The sequence below is a fragment of the Neophocaena asiaeorientalis genome, unplaced genomic scaffold (genome assembly GCF_003031525.2).
Source record: "Neophocaena asiaeorientalis asiaeorientalis breed wild unplaced genomic scaffold, Neophocaena_asiaeorientalis_V1.1 scaffold240, whole genome shotgun sequence".
NCBI lineage: Eukaryota > Metazoa > Chordata > Mammalia > Artiodactyla > Phocoenidae > Neophocaena > Neophocaena asiaeorientalis.
Window position 1 is genome coordinate 8,078,522 of NW_020185331.1, and position 17,651 is coordinate 8,096,172.

Here is a 17,651-nt window from a genome sequence, read left to right on the forward strand (position 1 = left end):
TATTCAATCAAAGTTAAAAATGATGACGTGCATCAAAAAGAATATAGAATTAAAAATGGAATTTAAAATTAAACAGTGGGTGGGATTCCCTAATATGAGTCCTGAGCCTGAAGGCAGTGCCTTAAGGATGTTGAGGTGCTAAAGTGGACAGCAGTAGGGATCGGGTAGCCTTCCTTCTTTCCTTGACTCTGTTTTTCAATCTGGTTTGTGGTCTTGGAAAGGTCGTTTACATTCTCTGGGATACACTTGTCAAATCTGTAAAGTGAAATGCATGGAGTAGATGATCTATAAAACCCTTTCTGAGTTTACTTTTCATTGATTTCCTTGGGTAGTGTTATTTTGTGTCCAAAACATAGGATTTCCTTCAGTGTTTTGGGGGAGAGAGTGGTTAGAAATGGAAATAAGGAAACATTAGCTGCATTGCTGGGAAGAAATGCTTTAATAATGCCTTCAGCCTGAAGAAGCCTTACAAAAAAAATACACTTCCTCATGTGTTTCCCAGGTCAAGGACACCAAGAAAAGAAGAGCAAGCTCACAGCTCATTCTTGAAATGAACTCCACCTCTGAACTCCCCTGCCTGCATTTGTGTGACGTTTCATGTTTTTGCGACTTATAGGCATTTGCATTTAAAAATGTTGTTCTGGGATGCTTCAGTTACTTTTAGTAGAAAAATGCAAATAAATGTAGATTTCTGTTATTATCAGCTTCATCAAAACAAACAGACAGAAGCAGGAACATTATTAGAGTTTGATAAGAGTATGTATTTGAATGATTTCCCCAGAGGACTGGGGAAAACTCATCTCATTGCATTTCCTATTACAGACAATTGCTTCATGCGGAGTTACCTGCGTTTAGCACTTGTCAGCCCCACCCTCAGGCCCCCACCCTCACTTGTTTTTTTAGCGTGAGAGCTGCTCTTTTGATTTCTGAAATGTAACCGCAATAAATGGTAGACTTGAATCAAGACTTTTAGGCAGAAGCAGGTGAGAAAAGGCATGAATAACATAATAGAGCATTGGAAGAATAATCATTTCAGAAGGCAACGTTTATATCACAGAAAAAATAAAGAAAAACTTAGACTGCTAGCTCTCTGATTAGAACTAAGTGAAAATAAGTAATCTTGGGACCTCCTGTTGGATTTCCAGTCCGGACCATGCCACTTACCTTTGAATATAGTTTGGAATACCTTCTGACATATTTCCCTTAAATGAATCCAAAAATCTTTGAAGGCGGGGGCCTTGTGTTTAGTTAAGTATACTACTAAGCCTGGCACATTCCTGGACAGATGGAAGGCTCTTAATAAACTAATGCTGATTGAGTGACTCTTAATCCACAGCAGGGTCAAAACTGGAAATGGTCATTTGGATGGCAGGCCAGTAAATGTGACCAGGTTTGTTCTAAACATCTATCATTCTAGAAAAATATATCATTTTCTTTGCTGAGATGCAAAATAAAAATCAATTAGATGATTGTCTCCAAAAATGTATAAAAGACTGAATCATTCCTAAGTGCCTGTTATTACAGAACAAAATGCCTAAAATGAAACGAAATCTCTAATGGTACTTTTAAATGCAATGGGATTTCAGGAGCAATTCCATAACAGATGGGATATTTTAGAACGATTCCTGTAATTTTTCCTATGGACAGCCTTGGGAATTTTGGAAATAATATCGTTTTCATACTGATTTGCTTAGTTCTGGATTAAACTCATCAAAAGATCACTGGACAGGAAGTAGGGGCCTTGAATTCTGAATTTACCTCTGTAGTTCACTGGCTGGGGTTAAGTCATAGATGCTTAGCAGAGAGAGGAAAAGTTCTCTGGGGGCTGAGTTTATTCCCTAAAGCAGTTTTCAAGCTCTCATTTGCATCAGAGTCACCTGGAGATTTTGTTAAAACTGATTGCTAGGCTCCACCTCCAGAGTTTCTGATTTAGTTGATCTGGGATCTGGAGTCGGGTGAAAATGTACATTTCTAATGAGTTGCCAGGTGAAGCCGCTGCTATAGCTGCTGACCCTGAGAACCACTGCCTTAGGGAGAAGGACCAAATAGAACCCTGCTAGCCTCCAAGCTCTTTCTCTGGCTACCTCTTCTATTCCTTAGCGTTCTTGTTTCTTTGGGGCTGGCTCTATCTGCACAGCTTGGCTGTCTCTCTGAGGGCCTCTCTCCTGCAGGAGGCCCCAGTGATAACAACAAAGCCACGCTTCTCTCTTGCATTCTTCCTAACGAGGCCTCAAGTCTCTGGAGCCACCTTCAACTTCTCTCCATTGCTTCACCAGATCAGCGCTCAAAGTAAACTGTCAGACCTCGCAAACAAAGATTGAGAGTATAGAGCGATCCCACAGCTGATTCATTGCCTCTGGCGCTTCACACCGTGCTGCAGGCCCCCTCGTGGGCCTCCAGTGGAAGGCTCTTTGCTCAGACCTTCTCGCCTGGGAGGTGGTGTGTAACAGGGCGTGTTAGTTGGGTAACACATACTCTCTCGGGTCACTTTCACTGATTTGCTTTTACGGGCTTTTGAAAAGCATTATTTTCTCCAGCTCTCTGGAAGAGAACAAGTTTAATGGTATCAGGCAAAGGAAAGGGTAAATCTTCGTACAGGGGAAAACAGGAAAGAAAGAAAGAATGTTCCTCGTTAGTGATGCAAGAAGAGACCTAGCTTGCCTCTTCAATAGCTTAAGCTAATCTTTGAACCCATAAAGTATGGTGGAGAATGGCTTGCCAATGAATGCCTTGTGGATGTGCCCCTTTGGAAGTGAAACAGAATAATTAAAGGATAGATCTGCAGGCCTGGCTCCATCAACCCCTCCCTCTCACCTTCCCGCCTCCTCCTTACTCTTCCCAGGCATCTTCCCTTCTCTAACCAGCATCTTAGGTGGTTTTCTTTCTTTCTTTTTTTTTTTCTGGTGCGCGGGCCTCTCACTGTTGTGGCCTCTCCCGTTGCGGAGCACAGGCTCTGGACGCGCAGGCTCAGCGGCCATGACTCACGGGCCCAGCCGGCTCCGCGGCATGTGGGATCTTCCCGGACCGGGGCAGGCGGACTCTCAACCACTGCGCCACCAGGGAAGCCCCCTTAGGTGTTTTTTTAACCAGCATCTTCACCACATCGAAACAACTAATAAATGTGATGTATTTGTGACACCAGACTCTACTTTCTCACCTCTCCCCCCTCCATTTCAGAGACGTTCTGTGGCTCAGGAATTTATGTGGCTTGAAGTCTAACCCCAGCTGCCTGACTTCCTGCTAATGCCTACATAAAGCCTGTCCTTTGGCCTTGCTGACTTCTTCCCCGAGCCCCAAATGTGCTGCTGTATACTTCTTGACTCAAGACCTTCATTCATGCTCTGCATCCCTTTCTGAACCTTCTTGGTTTCTTTCTAACCTTCCCTCCCCAAGGTGTCATCTTTTTCGTTAAGTCTTGCTTGACTGCTAGCAATCCAGTGATCCAGCTTTGTTCTTTGCTAGGTACCACATCAACGATGCCAGCAATATTCATTGGTCTCCGATTTTGTTGCGTGGATTAGACTTACCTTCTTCTTTTTCTAAGAAACCTAAGGGCCAGGATTTAATCTCATGCATTTGTAGTTTAACAGAGTTTTGTCACGTGTTTGTCTTTCGGTAGTGCCCGATATGCAATTACAATTAGTTAACTTCTTTGAATCCATCTTCCTATATCCTTCTGCCACTGTTTTTGTGTACATGATGCATAATAAATGCTATAATAATAATAGCTACTCAATCTGTTGCTATACATGTTGCCTCATTAATAGTCATTAGACACCTATTATCACCCTACTCATCAACCTATTTATCTAAAACTTAAAAACAAAAAGTCCCAGAGAAGTTAGGTAAACTGCATAAAGGCACCGAGCTATTAATTGATGTGGGGGCAGTTACAAACTCAGGTCTATCTGACTTTAAAGAGTGTACCTTCCTACAGACTCCACCTCAGTTCTAAACTATTGGGGTAGGAGTGAACTTACTAAGGATAAACAGCTTGCCCAAGGTCACATCCTAAGCTGTTTCCTGAAGAAATAGATACAAATGTATAAAACGAATCATTACTCTTTTATCATGACTGTGTTATACAGATCATGAAAACTAGAAAATCACTCTCTCCAACATTTGAGCGGGTGAATTCTAGTCCTAGGTTGAGGGTCCAACTCCTCTGTTGGCTCTAGTTCTCTCTCCCCTCTAAGTCTATCAAAGAAGACGTGTGAGGTGATGATAGCTTAGCTCTTCTCAGTGGCTGAAATGAATGTATTTTAAATGAATAGGGGGTTTTATAATGCCTCCTGCCTCTCAGGTCTCCATGGGAGAAATTGCCTGAAACATCCTCTCTGATGTCCTCATGGGAGCCAGGGCTTTATGATTATGTATAAGAAGTTCCTACAACTGCTTTAATAACATTTTAATTTAACGTGTTTCGTATTTCCATATTTATTGTGCTCCAATCATGTTTTATGAGGAGACAGAACTGGAAACTGATGTAACTGATGTTTAGTAGGTATGCATAGTGTACTCTCCTCATAGAGGTTCCCCTGCTGAGCATAAATGTAAGATAAATACAAATAAACTCTTTGATAGGCCTCCAGAGTGCCCCAGCCTAGCTGATCAAATCGTCCCCTGCCTTCCACTTAAATAATTCTCTGCAGAAATGAATAAACTGATTAGAACCAAATCTCCTTGCAAAATAGGGTTTCCTCTTCGAAGTTTACTAATCTGGCTCCACTCAGAGCCATGTTACTCACCAAACAGAACCTGAAAGATGATTCCAACTCTCCTGCTCTCCAGCTAATGAAAAGTCTTTGCTGGGAAGGATGGAGAGTGTAAAGAAAAAGTCTGTTGTAGCCTCCAATCTGTTCATCTTACAGCTGGCATCAGGAAGCATCTGATTTGCCAAGAAAAGGCTCTGGATCTTATATCACATCCAGAAAGGGACCTTTAGGAAGATGGGAAAGAGAGGATGCTCAAAAGTTCCAAAGACGTTCAGTGAAACTGGAGGATGCACTCAGGTAGGGTTGCAAATTCTCTGACCAGATTTCATTTTGTAATTATCTAAGACAATGGTGAGGAATGGATATTTCAGTCCAATTAAACTTCAGCACTGTGTTTTGTAGTCACGTCACAGGTAATATATTTATATCCACTCCATTTTCCTCTCCTTAAGAATTAAAATCCATGCTCTTTTTCATTTTCAAAATTTGGATACTTGAAAAGAAAAAAAAATCTCGTTCTTCCCCTTCATTGAGAATCTTTTCTTGCTAAGATCCAAAGAGAAGCAGGTAAGCAGGGTTTTTTAAGTTAGAATATATTCGAAATCATTTTTAGACATTGAAAGTGAAGCATTTTGGGAGCTGAAGTCTTTCCTTCTATATTAAAGGAAATGTAATTTAGAAGCAAGAATGGATATCAGTTGCTATTAATACCATTATCTTAAAGATATCTGTCTTCAAGAGTGAACACCTAGGACAAAGTTTCTCCAGTTCATCAAAATCTTCAACATTTGCAACAAACTTAGATGGCTCACATGCAGCAGGTAGATGTTTAGGGAATGAAGGGGCGGGGGTATTCTGTTTCCAGGTGTCTCCATGATGAGACAAGGATAAGCCTCAGCTTCCGATTCCTTCTGGAGAGTCTTAGATCTGAGTTCACAGCATCATCTTCCTGAAAGCATTGAAGGAAAGGATAGGTGCCCTTCTGTTATGGTCTGGAATGACCTAGGCACTTGCTACTTGGGGGCTCAATGACTTTCAAGTTTTCTGTTCGTCCGGGGAATCTGTTAATTTACTGTCTTATCATTGTGTCCTTATCAATCTGTATTAACTTGTCAGATCCTGTGGTGGTGTATTCTAAAGTGTCAAACAGGAGAAAAGGAAAGGAAAATGGAAACTAATGTAAATTGTCTGCTGTGTTCTAGGAACTATGCTATTATATCTTGTTTTATTCCCTCCCAAACTGTGTTGTCATGTAAGCCATTTTTCTTTTCTTTTTTTTTAAACATCTTTATTGGAGTATAGTTGCTTTACAATGGTGTGTTAGTTTCTGCTGTATAACAAAGTGAATCAGCTATACGTATGCATATATCCCTATATCTCCTCCCTCTTGCGTCTCCCTCCCTCCCACCCTTCCTATCCCACCCTGCTAGGTGGATGCAAAGCACCGAGCTGATCTCCCTGTGCTATGTGGCTGCTTCCCATTAGGTATCTATTTTACATTTGGTAGTGTATATATACCCATGCCACTCTCTCACTTTGTTCCAGCTTACACTTTCCCCTCCCCATGTCCTCAAGTCCATTCTCTATGTCTGCGTCTTTACTCCTGTCCTTCCCCTAGGTTCTTCAGAACCAATTTTTTTTTTTTTTAGATTCCATATACATGTGTTAGCATACGGTATTTGTTTTTCTCTATCTGACTTCACTCTGTATGACAGATTCTAGGTCCATCCACCTCATTACAAATAGCTCAATTTTGTTTCTTTTTATGGCTGAGTAATATTCCATTGTATATATGTGCCACGTCTTCTTTATCCATTCATCTGTCAATGGACGCTTAGGTTGCTTCCATGTCCTGGCTACTGTAAATAGAACTGCAGTGAATATTGTGGTACATGAGTCTTTTTGAATTATGGTTTTCTCAGGGTATATGCCCAGTAGTGGGATTGCTGGGTCATGTGGTAGTTCTCTTTTTAGTTTTTTAAGGAACCTCCATACTGTTCTCCATAGTGGCTGTATCTATTTACATTCCCACCAGAAGTGCAAGAGGGTTCCCTTTTCTCCACACCCTCTCCAGCATTTATTGTTTGTAGATTTTTTGATGATGGCCATTCTGACCGGTGTGAGATGATATCTCATTGTAGTCTTGATTTGCATTTCTCTAATGATTAGTGATGTTTATTTATTGCAATTTAGAACTCACCCAGGTGATCTTTCCTGAACTAGTCTCTCACACCACCAACAAATATTTATTAGAATTATTTCCTAGTTAACCTTCTAACTTCAAGAGAACAAAAATAGTCATCATATCTATAGCCCCATCAAGAACCATGACCTTATACCTAGTGGATCTTCATTGCCTTGTACACCAATTAGTAAATGAACAAATGAAATGTACTATAACATTTATGCTGTGCCCTGTTTGGGGTTACAGCTATTCAGGGATTATATCTACATAACTAATTGGTTTATCTTTAATTTGGCATTAAATGAATTGGGGGTGGAAGAAGAAAAATAAAAGAAAGAAAGAAAAAATTCAGAGAAGCAAAGAGGTTTCTATTCCTGTCTACAATTGCACAGAAGAGACTCTTCCCATAATGTTCTCTGACATCTCCATCCCTCTCTCCCATCACACTGTTCTTATGGCACTGGGCTCATTGGCTGTGTGCTGTGGAGATACAGAAAAACATATTTTGTTTCTTGCTGCCTTGCCTTATAAAGCACTTCATTTTCTTCCTCTGGGTCAAAGGCAGCTGTTTTCAATCCGAATAGGCTGACTGCTCATCTAGCCCCACTCAATCCTGAGGCTAGTGCAGAGAAAGCCGTGTGTTTACTGTGTTGTGTGCTGTGTTTGTCTAATTTATTTCCATACTGGGTTTCTATTCAAGGATCTGGTGGAGTGACCCTCACTGTCGTACTCTTTGGTCTGTGGAAAAATAATAGTAAATCTTGTAAGAGCCCAAAGCCTTGTTTCTTTTCTTTCCTTTTCTTTTCCTTTCCCTTTCCCTTTCCCTCCCTCCCGCCCTCCCTCCTTGCCTTCCTTCGTTCGTTCCTTCCTTCTTTTCCGATCTATATTTCTATTAATAATATTAGGAAGTATACAACTATTCTTCCTTTCAAACAAAGCCTTCTGACGTAAACAATGAACTTTGTTTGAATAAATCCAGATTATTGAGTTACTTTCCTTCCTTTTGCTCATCTTCATAAATTCAAGCAATCCTCACCCAAACCTTTAAGTACCTTAAGGCCCAGTGATATTCTGAATATGTTTTAACCTTGGTCAATTTCCTTTAGGGGCTTTAATGTCTGAAAGCACTTAAAAATGTAGTAACCAAAGAATGGGAAACGTTACTAACAGTAGTATTCTTGTTATTTTTTAATTAAGATAAAACTTACATTAACCTTAAAAAATAGAAAACTTGGAGTCCAGAAATTAAAATGTGCTCCTGGCTCTGCCAGAGCGCTTTAGGAAAGTTAACTAACATCTCTGACCCTATTTTCAACCTATAAAATGGTTCCGTTAACTGTGTATTTTCTAAAGTCTGTATTTGCTCTAAAATTGTTTCATCCATTGCATGAACTTATTATGCTCCACATATGTAAGGCATTGAAGGTTTAAGTTAAAATAGATTTATATGGCCAAATATTGGCCATTTATGAGTGGGATGAAGTCTGTTATTACACTGGGGGCAGGAGCAAGAAGGTGCCTGTCATACTCAGTGAAGGCAGTACATTGGGCAATACAGCAGGTTTCTGCTATTTCGCTAGCTGGTCAATTCAGGAATCTCTTAACAGCAAACGAAAAGGTCATTGCAAATCTCACTCTTTTGCTCTTCTATTAAGACCAATCCACCGAAAGTATTTTGAAATGGCCACTTCCCCTGTGGCAGGTTTACGAAGTAAACTGGTAATATGTCTTCACTGGCAAAGGTAACCCAGGAATCTGCAACAGACCAATTTATCATTTTGGGGTGTTTTGTTTTAGTTAGATGTAGCCCAGGGAGAATTTTTGTAAAAAAGCATGAATAATATTATTGAGAGTGATTGGAATCTGAGCTACCACCGCCGGAATTATCAGAACTTAAAATTCTCTCCTGCAGTACAAGATTGTGGGGCCCTTATACAGGCTCTTTGGGAGCCATTAAAATGGTCCAGTTAGAGCTGCTGGGTTGGTCTCCGTTGTGACACCTCCTGGCCTTACCCAGTAATGCAACTTAAGGACCTCTAACATTAGCTGTGTCTTATCTCCAGTCTCCAAATCCTAGTCATGCGTGAAGTTCTCCATGCAGCTAGGAGAAGAAAGGAGCATTTCCTCATCGTTGGTGTAACTATTAATGTCTTTCCTATGAGTTAGTCTTAATGTTGCGTTTTTCTATATCCTTAGTGAACTGGGATTAACCCCTCTATTATTTGGGGGTCAGAGGACAGAGAACTGTTATAACCAAAACAATCTGTCCCACTAAAAATCAGCTTTCTGAGCTAACTTCAAGTACCTTGCCAACCACTCTTCTGGATAAGTTCCTTTTGTCCCCTTATTTATTTGGAGTCTTCATTCTTGCACTTTGGAGTCTACATCCTAGGTATTTTGTCACCAGCTCTAACATTTTCCCCAGAGGTCCCTTGGGTCATCTGCAAAACAACCTTTTCAAAGCAGCACTTTGCAGTGCCAGGTTTTTGAAAATGGATATGCGGATTAAGCTCCATGCCACTCCATCCCACCCTTGGGACCACACTGCACCGTAAGGCAACACTTTTTAAGTACAGCATGAACTTGCTAACAGTCTCACAAGGACCAAGGAAATTGACTCACTCCAATGATTCGTGAGCTTGCTGTAAAACTTCAAACTTTTTCAAGCTTCTGGAAAAGTACTTCAAATAGTTCTTTCCAGTCCCTTCACTTTTCCCCTGTATCAGTTGCTAGAATTAAACGCAACCTTGCCTTTACTTACTCTCCACACCCAAGCCCTGACTCAGAATCTAATTTCTATATTATGATGATGACTATAAAAGTATGGATAGGTAGATGAGTAGATAAGTAGATGTAGATATATTGGATATATATATATATATTGGAATTATCTCTTGCCATAGCAAGTATCTCCTAAGGATAAATGGAATCTTGAAATTTGCCTTATTTGCATATCATGGCAGGTAGCACTCTTAGGCCTACAGCTCCCTCTACTGGGTGGATTTTTCCAGATTTATTATGCATACCTTAAACAGAAAGTCTTTGTCATCCTTTTTGGGGTCTCTTGCTCATGGTCTAATTAACTCAAAATCCCATCCCTGTTCTGACATGGAACATCCTACATGGATTCTGTCTCAAACTAAAATCCACCTTTACTCCATTTGGTCATAAGTCCAAAGTCCATGCTATTAAATTAATTAAACAAGGAGGCCATCAGACTGTAGCGGCTCTGAAGCTGTGGCACCTACATAAGCAAACCAAATTCTAACTCTGAAAATGCCTCAAGTTTACAAAGAAACCTAAGGACAACGGATCACAAACAACCACCTAAGCTTTAAGCTATAGCCAAAGAATAACTTCCTTATTTTCCTTCTGCTTTTTCTCTACAAAAATCTCTCCTGGAGCTCCGGTGGATGGAGGGCTCCTAATCATTTCCAGTTTGGCACTGCCTAGTTCCCTTCGATTTTTGCTGAAATAAACTCTTAGAAATTTTAATATGCCTCAGTTCATCTTTTAACACTACTCATAATAAAGATAATTTTGTTTACCTTTTTTTCTCTTGAACATCTGATATCATTAGTAAATGAGATCCTTTAGGGCCAGAAGCTCATTGATTGATTACTGAACATCAGGTATTGGATGCCTATCGTGTACACTGTACTAGGATCTGCAGATACAGAGAAAGCTGAGAGTTATTTTGTTTGATATATTTCTTTAATTGATTTTTGCATATGCTTTTTTAAAAAAAGCAATAAACAAACAACAACACAACAGAACACATAGGGAAGATGGCTTTTTTAATTTGTTTTTTGAAACAACTTCATGGGCCAAAATATTCCCCTTTTCTTTAAATAGAGGACACCAAGTTCCCCAAAACTACTCCCAGACGCTTAAGTGAACACAGTCTGACTTAAGCAAAGTCTTGGTAATGAGACTGTTGTCTGAATCTTTGATCTGCCATAGCAATGTGGTTTCTGCGAATTCTCCTAGGAAGGACAAAAAAAATTCAATCTAAGTCCTTATAGATAGGCGCAGTGGTTAAGAATCCACCTGCCAATGCAGGGGACACAGGTTCAAGCCCTGGTCCGGGAAGATCCCACATGCCACAGAGCAACTAAGCCCGTGGGCCACAACTACTGAGCCTGTGCTCTAGAGCCCGCGAGCTACAACTACTGAGCCCGCGTGCCACAGCTACTGAAGCCCGCGCGCCTAGAGCCCGTGCTCTGCAAAGAGAGAAGACACCGCAATGAGAAGTCCGCGCACAGTAAAGAAGAGTACCCCCCGCTTGCCACAGCTAGAGAAAGCCCGTACACAGCAACGAAGCCCGTACACAGCAACGAAGACCCAACGCAGCCAAAAATAAATAAATAAATTTATGAAACAAAAAGTCCTTATAGATAAACACGAGCTTCCTGAGCATGAGCGCACTGTCATACTGGGAGACCTTTGGTTTTCAGTGGAAGGAGGCTTGGCTGAGTTCTGAGATTTTGGGGATACTGACTCTTTAGAGGCAGTATTTACTTCTCTATTGGTGGTAGAAGGGTAGAAATGACAAAAAAGGAAATTCAAAGAAATTATGAGCTTTAAGTCTCTTGGGTAATATTAAACTGAAAATATCAAAAGCATGGACTGTGTGTGCTACACAAACAAAATTGTGCATCGACCTTAATCAGGCAAAAGACACACGTGCATATAGAAATTATGTCACGTGATATCAATTATGTCTTTCAAATACTTGTTAGCAAAAATGATTTTGATCGTCATTATCAATCGTCGTCGTCATCATCGTTGATATTTATTGGCCATTTGTTATGCTTAACTCTTCTTTGATTATTGTTCTTTTACACTCAGTAGCCATGTCGGAAATCAGTTTTGGGTGATGGAGGTCTTAAGGAGGCAGAACCCAGTTGCTTGAGGGAGTAAATTTATGTTATGTCCTTACGTTGATGGCAGTACACAGGAATATAGACGCTCCCAATAAGAATATGGAACTTGAAGTAGCTTTCAGCCCAGCTCCATGGGCTACGTAGGTAAAATAGTTTGAAGTCTCTGGAAGTAGGCAGGAAAAAGTTAAACTTGTCCTTTTTATTTCCTTCCCTCTCGGCCTCCCTCCCTCCTGCACCCCCATTCCCCTTTCTTCCCCTCTTTTCTGTCTTTTTGTTTCTAAGACCCAGCTATTTAAAACGTGGACCTTCTCTGTGATTTTTGGCTGGTACCTTGTTTGTTCTAGGATGGGTGTTCTTTAAACTCCATAGCATGAATCTGTTTGCTCTTGAATTGTTTGTTATAAACCAGGAGCCATATAGGAAGGCAAAAGACACCCCTGATAATAACCCTTAAGAAATAATTGTATACAAAGGGACCAAGAATAAACCATTGTGAAGCAGGCCACGTAAGCAGGATTAAACAGATGGCATAAACATCTCTTTAGGGGTCAGAGATTAGTGTTAAAATAGACACTGAGTCACGGTAGAGGTGTTTCAATCTTTATCCTTTTCTAAGTCTTTTTAGAATTAGATTTTCTTAAATTATCGACGCTTCCCTGGGGACTAGTATGAAAGCAAACATTATACAGCGTCAGGACCAAAGCAGCAAAGGAGCTCCCCAACTCCCTCTCAGCCTGAGACACTTTATACTGGGTACTAGTTTCCTCTGGCACAATGCTGCTTTTGCTTATCAAAGTCAACTTTCAGGAGGGGAGCCAAAGGTAATTATTATGAATGTGATAATGACTGAGAGCTGATAATTAATCCTTCTACTCCTACTTATATTTGTATTTTGATGGAAACAACATTTTACAGAAAAAGATTGGAACTTTTATCCTGGAATTTTAAGTCGTCTTAGAGAGTTTGTGAGGAGTGTATGTAGATGGGGCATTCATTGTTTCTGACCCCCTCTTCTTACCTTTCCCTTTTTCCCACTGAATTCGTATTATATAGATATCTATCAATAATGCAGACAACTAAATCTGAATCCTGGATCAGTCATTTGTTTGAAAGTTCAGAGATCGGTTAAATAATTTGTCCAAAAGAATATTTCATCTGTAAAATTAGTAAGGACTTAATTAAATAAAGTATATATATGCATTATATATATAATGTGTGTATATATAATATGTATGTGTGTGTGTGTGTGTGTGTGTGTGTGTATATATATACACACACACACACACACATATACATAAAAGGTTATATCTGGTCCCTGATATGTTAGTTCTTTATCATGTATGATAAGCATTTTTTTCCAGAAATGAATTGAGCGAATCTAATCTCTACCCTGCAGCCAAAATAAAGCTGTGCCTACAACCATTAATTCATTCTCCCACCTGCATGTACCAACCATTTGCAAAGTGTCTTGTATTAACTATTGCAAGAAAATCAAAGTGATTAACATCTGGGATATTAGGCATGACTTTAAATACTAACACCAGAAAGAGAAGACCCTTAGAAGATTATTATTAAACTATAATCTAAAATATAATTTAGAGGGTTACTGATAAATTTATGTGCTAGGAGCAAAAAAAAATAGTTGAGCAGTGAATGATAGATGGAGGAATAGGGAATAAAATAAGAAAAGTACAAAGACAACAGTAGAAAGCTGAGGATCCTAAAAGATGGTAAGCAGTGAGGACAGAGTAGAGCTCTGTCCTGAGCTCTACTGATGTATAACATCATGCCAAAAGCATGTCTGAGTTTCCAGGTGGTAGGAAGCAAGGCCTGGGGGGCTCTGCTTGGTATTGAAGATAAGGACTTTTCCAACTGAGGGGACTGTGAGGAAAGTGAAAGGACGGACATTGCTTTTCTACTTGTTCAGACCGTTCCAAAGAATGGTCTTAGCACTTCTGGCTCAGTTAGTACAAAAGCAAAACAAAGTGACAGCAATGGTTACACGTTTAAGTCTGGGACTATATTTCTGTCATAGAGCACCCAATCTTTTTTTTTTTTTTCTCATCGGTACGCGGGCCTCTCACTGTTGTGGCCTCTCTCGTTGCGAAGCACAGGCTCTGGATGCGCAGACTCAGCGGCCATGGCTCACGGGCCCAGCCGCTCCGCGGCACGTGGGATCTTCCCGGACTGGGGCACGAACCCGTGTCCCCTGCATTGGCAGGCGGATTCTCAACCACTGCGCCACCAGGGAAGCCCCACACCCAATCATTTTTGATGAAGCATGTTTTTGAGCCGGTATGGTTCTCCTTCTCCTTCTCTCCCTCCCCCTCCTCCTCCTTCTTCTTCCCCTCCCCCCACTCGTCTTCCTTCTTCAAGAATCCCAGCCTAGTCATCCAAGTCTAGGCATCTGATCAGTCCCTTTTCAGAATCATGTTATCTTATTTTTCTCACATTAAACATGTAGATGGTGAGACTTTGTGAGAAGGCGCTATCTTTAGCTTCCCTACTGTTCTTCTTGCGTGGGGGGAGGGAGGCACATCAGGAAATCATCTGCAATTTGTATCGTAGGTACTTCAGTCCCTTGATCTTGTATTTTCTATTCTTGACATACAGAGGAAAAGATAACGTGAAACCAGTTCTTTTATCATGGCAGGATTTGTTCAGCTTGCAGTATGCAGCTTAACTAATTGCTCGTTCAGTACGGAGATGCTGGGGTATGTTACTGCTTGAAAGTTGGGGCAGAGTATCGACAGTAAAGTTGCTGCGTACTTTGCTCTAAGTGGAAATCAGAAAGGGAGATGATTAATTTTCTTAGAGTTGCATTATCTGTTACTGGATTCTGTTTTCCTTTGTAGTTAACAGCCATAGTTTTTGTGCCGAGGGACTATGTGGTATATGTAAGGAACAGTATCTAGGAACAAAGTACATCTGGCATCGTACGTAAGGCTCTTCATGGAGATTAGGGCAGAGATCTTCATGGCAAGAGGTTTTCATTTTCAGACAGAGGAACTTTGTTCAAGGAGACTGAACCCATCCAATGTATGCTGAGTGAAAGCAATGTTGTTTATCCTGGAAGAAGTGCCCCCAGATTTACACAAAGGCATGAGTCTCAGAGATCTAGGTCTGGCTACAGTTAGGACCAGATCTCTGGCTGGAGCCTTAGCCTCAGTATGGGCTGAATGAGTGAGATTTCACTGGGCTAGGCTGACTCTATACAAAAAATTATCGTGGTGCCAGATTTTGGTATTGGGAATTAAGAAAGATCAATAGCAGCACATTTCTGAGTCTTGCCAACCATTTCCTGGAGTCAGTGGTTAGTCCTAGGATGGTAGAAGCAAAACTATACTGTCTTGACTTTGCATTTTCTCTCAATTTTCTCGTGACCATCTGGGCAATATTCTCTCATGGTACTTAGCCCTGGCTTCTCCCAGTTTCCCCCCTAAGATTCTGTGAAGTTTGAGAGTCGGTGCTTGCATCTTCACCATGTCCTGCTCATTATTAATGACACGTTAAATTCTCATGAAATGAATGAATGAATACATGAATGACTTCTAGGTCGAAAAGCACTACTTACTGAATTGCCTCATTGAAAATGCAGAAAAAAGTAAGGTGATTTTCCTAGAGTCAGCCAAGGTCTCCTGCCTTGCTGATTCATTTGTTTATTACCAGACATGTGTTAGATACCAGGAAGAATGAAAACATTGATTAACAGATGGTAAGATGTTTGCCACATTGAGGGCACATTTGAAAGGCTGTGTGGAGTAAATACAATGAAAAATAAAGTATGCTCTCTGCTTTTAAACAATCCTAGTCCAGTGAACTATGCAGGAGGTAAACACAGCATTCATTTAAAATGTATTAATTATTATAACAGAGGTGCACCTGTGATGCTGTATGACCGCAGAGAGATAGAGATACCTGAGTCTCAGAGGTTTGGCGAGATTCTAAGAGGAAGTAAAATAGAGCTTTAGCCTTGGTCTTTGAGGGGAAGCTAACTTGGTAGAGGTGGGGGGTTTGGACAAGGAGACAAAATGGGCAAAAAGAGAGAGGCACAGAGAGTACGATGTTCAGTCCTACACAGTACACCATAGCAACTGAATGAATGAATGGACGAAGAAAGATCTGCTTTTCGTGGCCCATTAACCTTCCAAGGATCGCCTGCTGCTTATGCGTAGCCATTAGAGAATTCTTTTCAGGGTGTTTCCCTATTATAGCCGTTTGGAGATGTGAGAAATTACATTCAACAGCCTGGAAAACTATCCTCAGAGCTTTCGTTAGCATCTGTGTATAATCTCCTTGTACTGGTAAATATCTAGATTCCTATCTCCAGTCACTGTCCCCTGGTTTTAATGCTGACAAATAAAACCCAAGCACTCATCACAAAATAAAATATTTACCCTGCACCCTACCATAAACAAAGCTCTTGGAACGGTGCAAACTTTAATGTGATGAGATAAATATCACAGGAATGGGATGAGATAAACAATGTATTTTTTCCAGAACATAAAGATGTACTGGTGGTAATCAGAGGAAATGTGGGAGCGGCTTCTCCAGCTGGAAGGCTTCACAGTAAGATGGGTGTGATCTGTTGATGACTTTGGTAATTCGTTTTCCTTTCTTGCTATGTATCAGCAGTGCCTGTTTTCAGGAAATCTGGCAACAGCTTTATCCCTGTGTGCAGGACCCCAGGGTAGTCATGGGGGTGGGTGTAATCCTGAGGAAAGAGAAGTTCTGGTCCTTCCCACTCTCATAATGTTTGTCCTTTACTATCTGCTGCTTCTGAAGCCAGAGTGGACACAGACGACTAGATATTTTTTTAGTTCACTTTGGGCTTTAATCTAGAGCCGAAGAAAAAGCTACAGTAAATTCATACCAAACTATGATTCTGTAGTGCTCTGGCTTTGTAGGAATTCGAGGCCCTCCATGAAAGGAATCTTGGCCACTTCAGCTCTGCTCTTGTCTTTGAACCTCAATTTGCATTTCCCTAAGTAAGTCCCATGGTTTCACAACGTCATGCTTTTGTACATCCTGTTTTCTCCTGGCAAACCCCTATGCATCCTGCAAAACCTGAATCCCAGAGGCACAGATAAAACTGAACTCCTCCCTCCCCCATTCACATGGAGTGTTCTCGCTACAGGTACGCATGGTAAATGAGGGCAGGGGCAGTGCTTGCCTTGTGAACTGCTCTAACTCCTGCATTTAGAAGAGCGCTAGCATAGAATAGATGTTCAAGAAGTGTTTGTTGAAATAATGAATTATCGGTGCTAGATCTTATCCAAAACATGGAGGTTTTAAGCTTGCTTTTGTGAATAAGCTGCCTTGCCCTTTTGGATAGGCTTAGGCCATGTTCAGAAGCAGAAGTGTTTGGTGGAGTTCCCCAAACACTCCCTGATTGATTAAGTTTGCACTGGCTCAGGCAGCTGAGCGCTCCCCCTGATATACTGCTGAGGTCCGGGATGACCGCATTACACATGCCCCTACCTTCTACTCCCCTCCCTCTTCCTGGTTTTGAGGAATATTGGTCAGATGAAATGTTGCCACTTTCAAAATGGTGAGAGTGAAGGATCAAAGCCTCTGAATGTTGTGCAGAGGTCTTTCCCCAACAACAGAAAAAAGCAAGAACAGAAACAAAAGCAAAAGTTACACTCCCTCAAGAGCAGGCACTCGCTGCACGTGTGCTCTGCAAAGGGCGGCAAGGTGACTGGTGTGTGGGACCAGCCACGTGCCCAGGTGTTCAACGTCACAAGTGATGAGACAAGGAGGGAAGAAGGGAGTGAGGCCTGGGGCTGCAGGGAAGATTCCTGGAGAAGGAGATGGGACAGAGCCAGGCTTGAAAAGAAAGGAAAGCCTCATCCACAGAGTGAT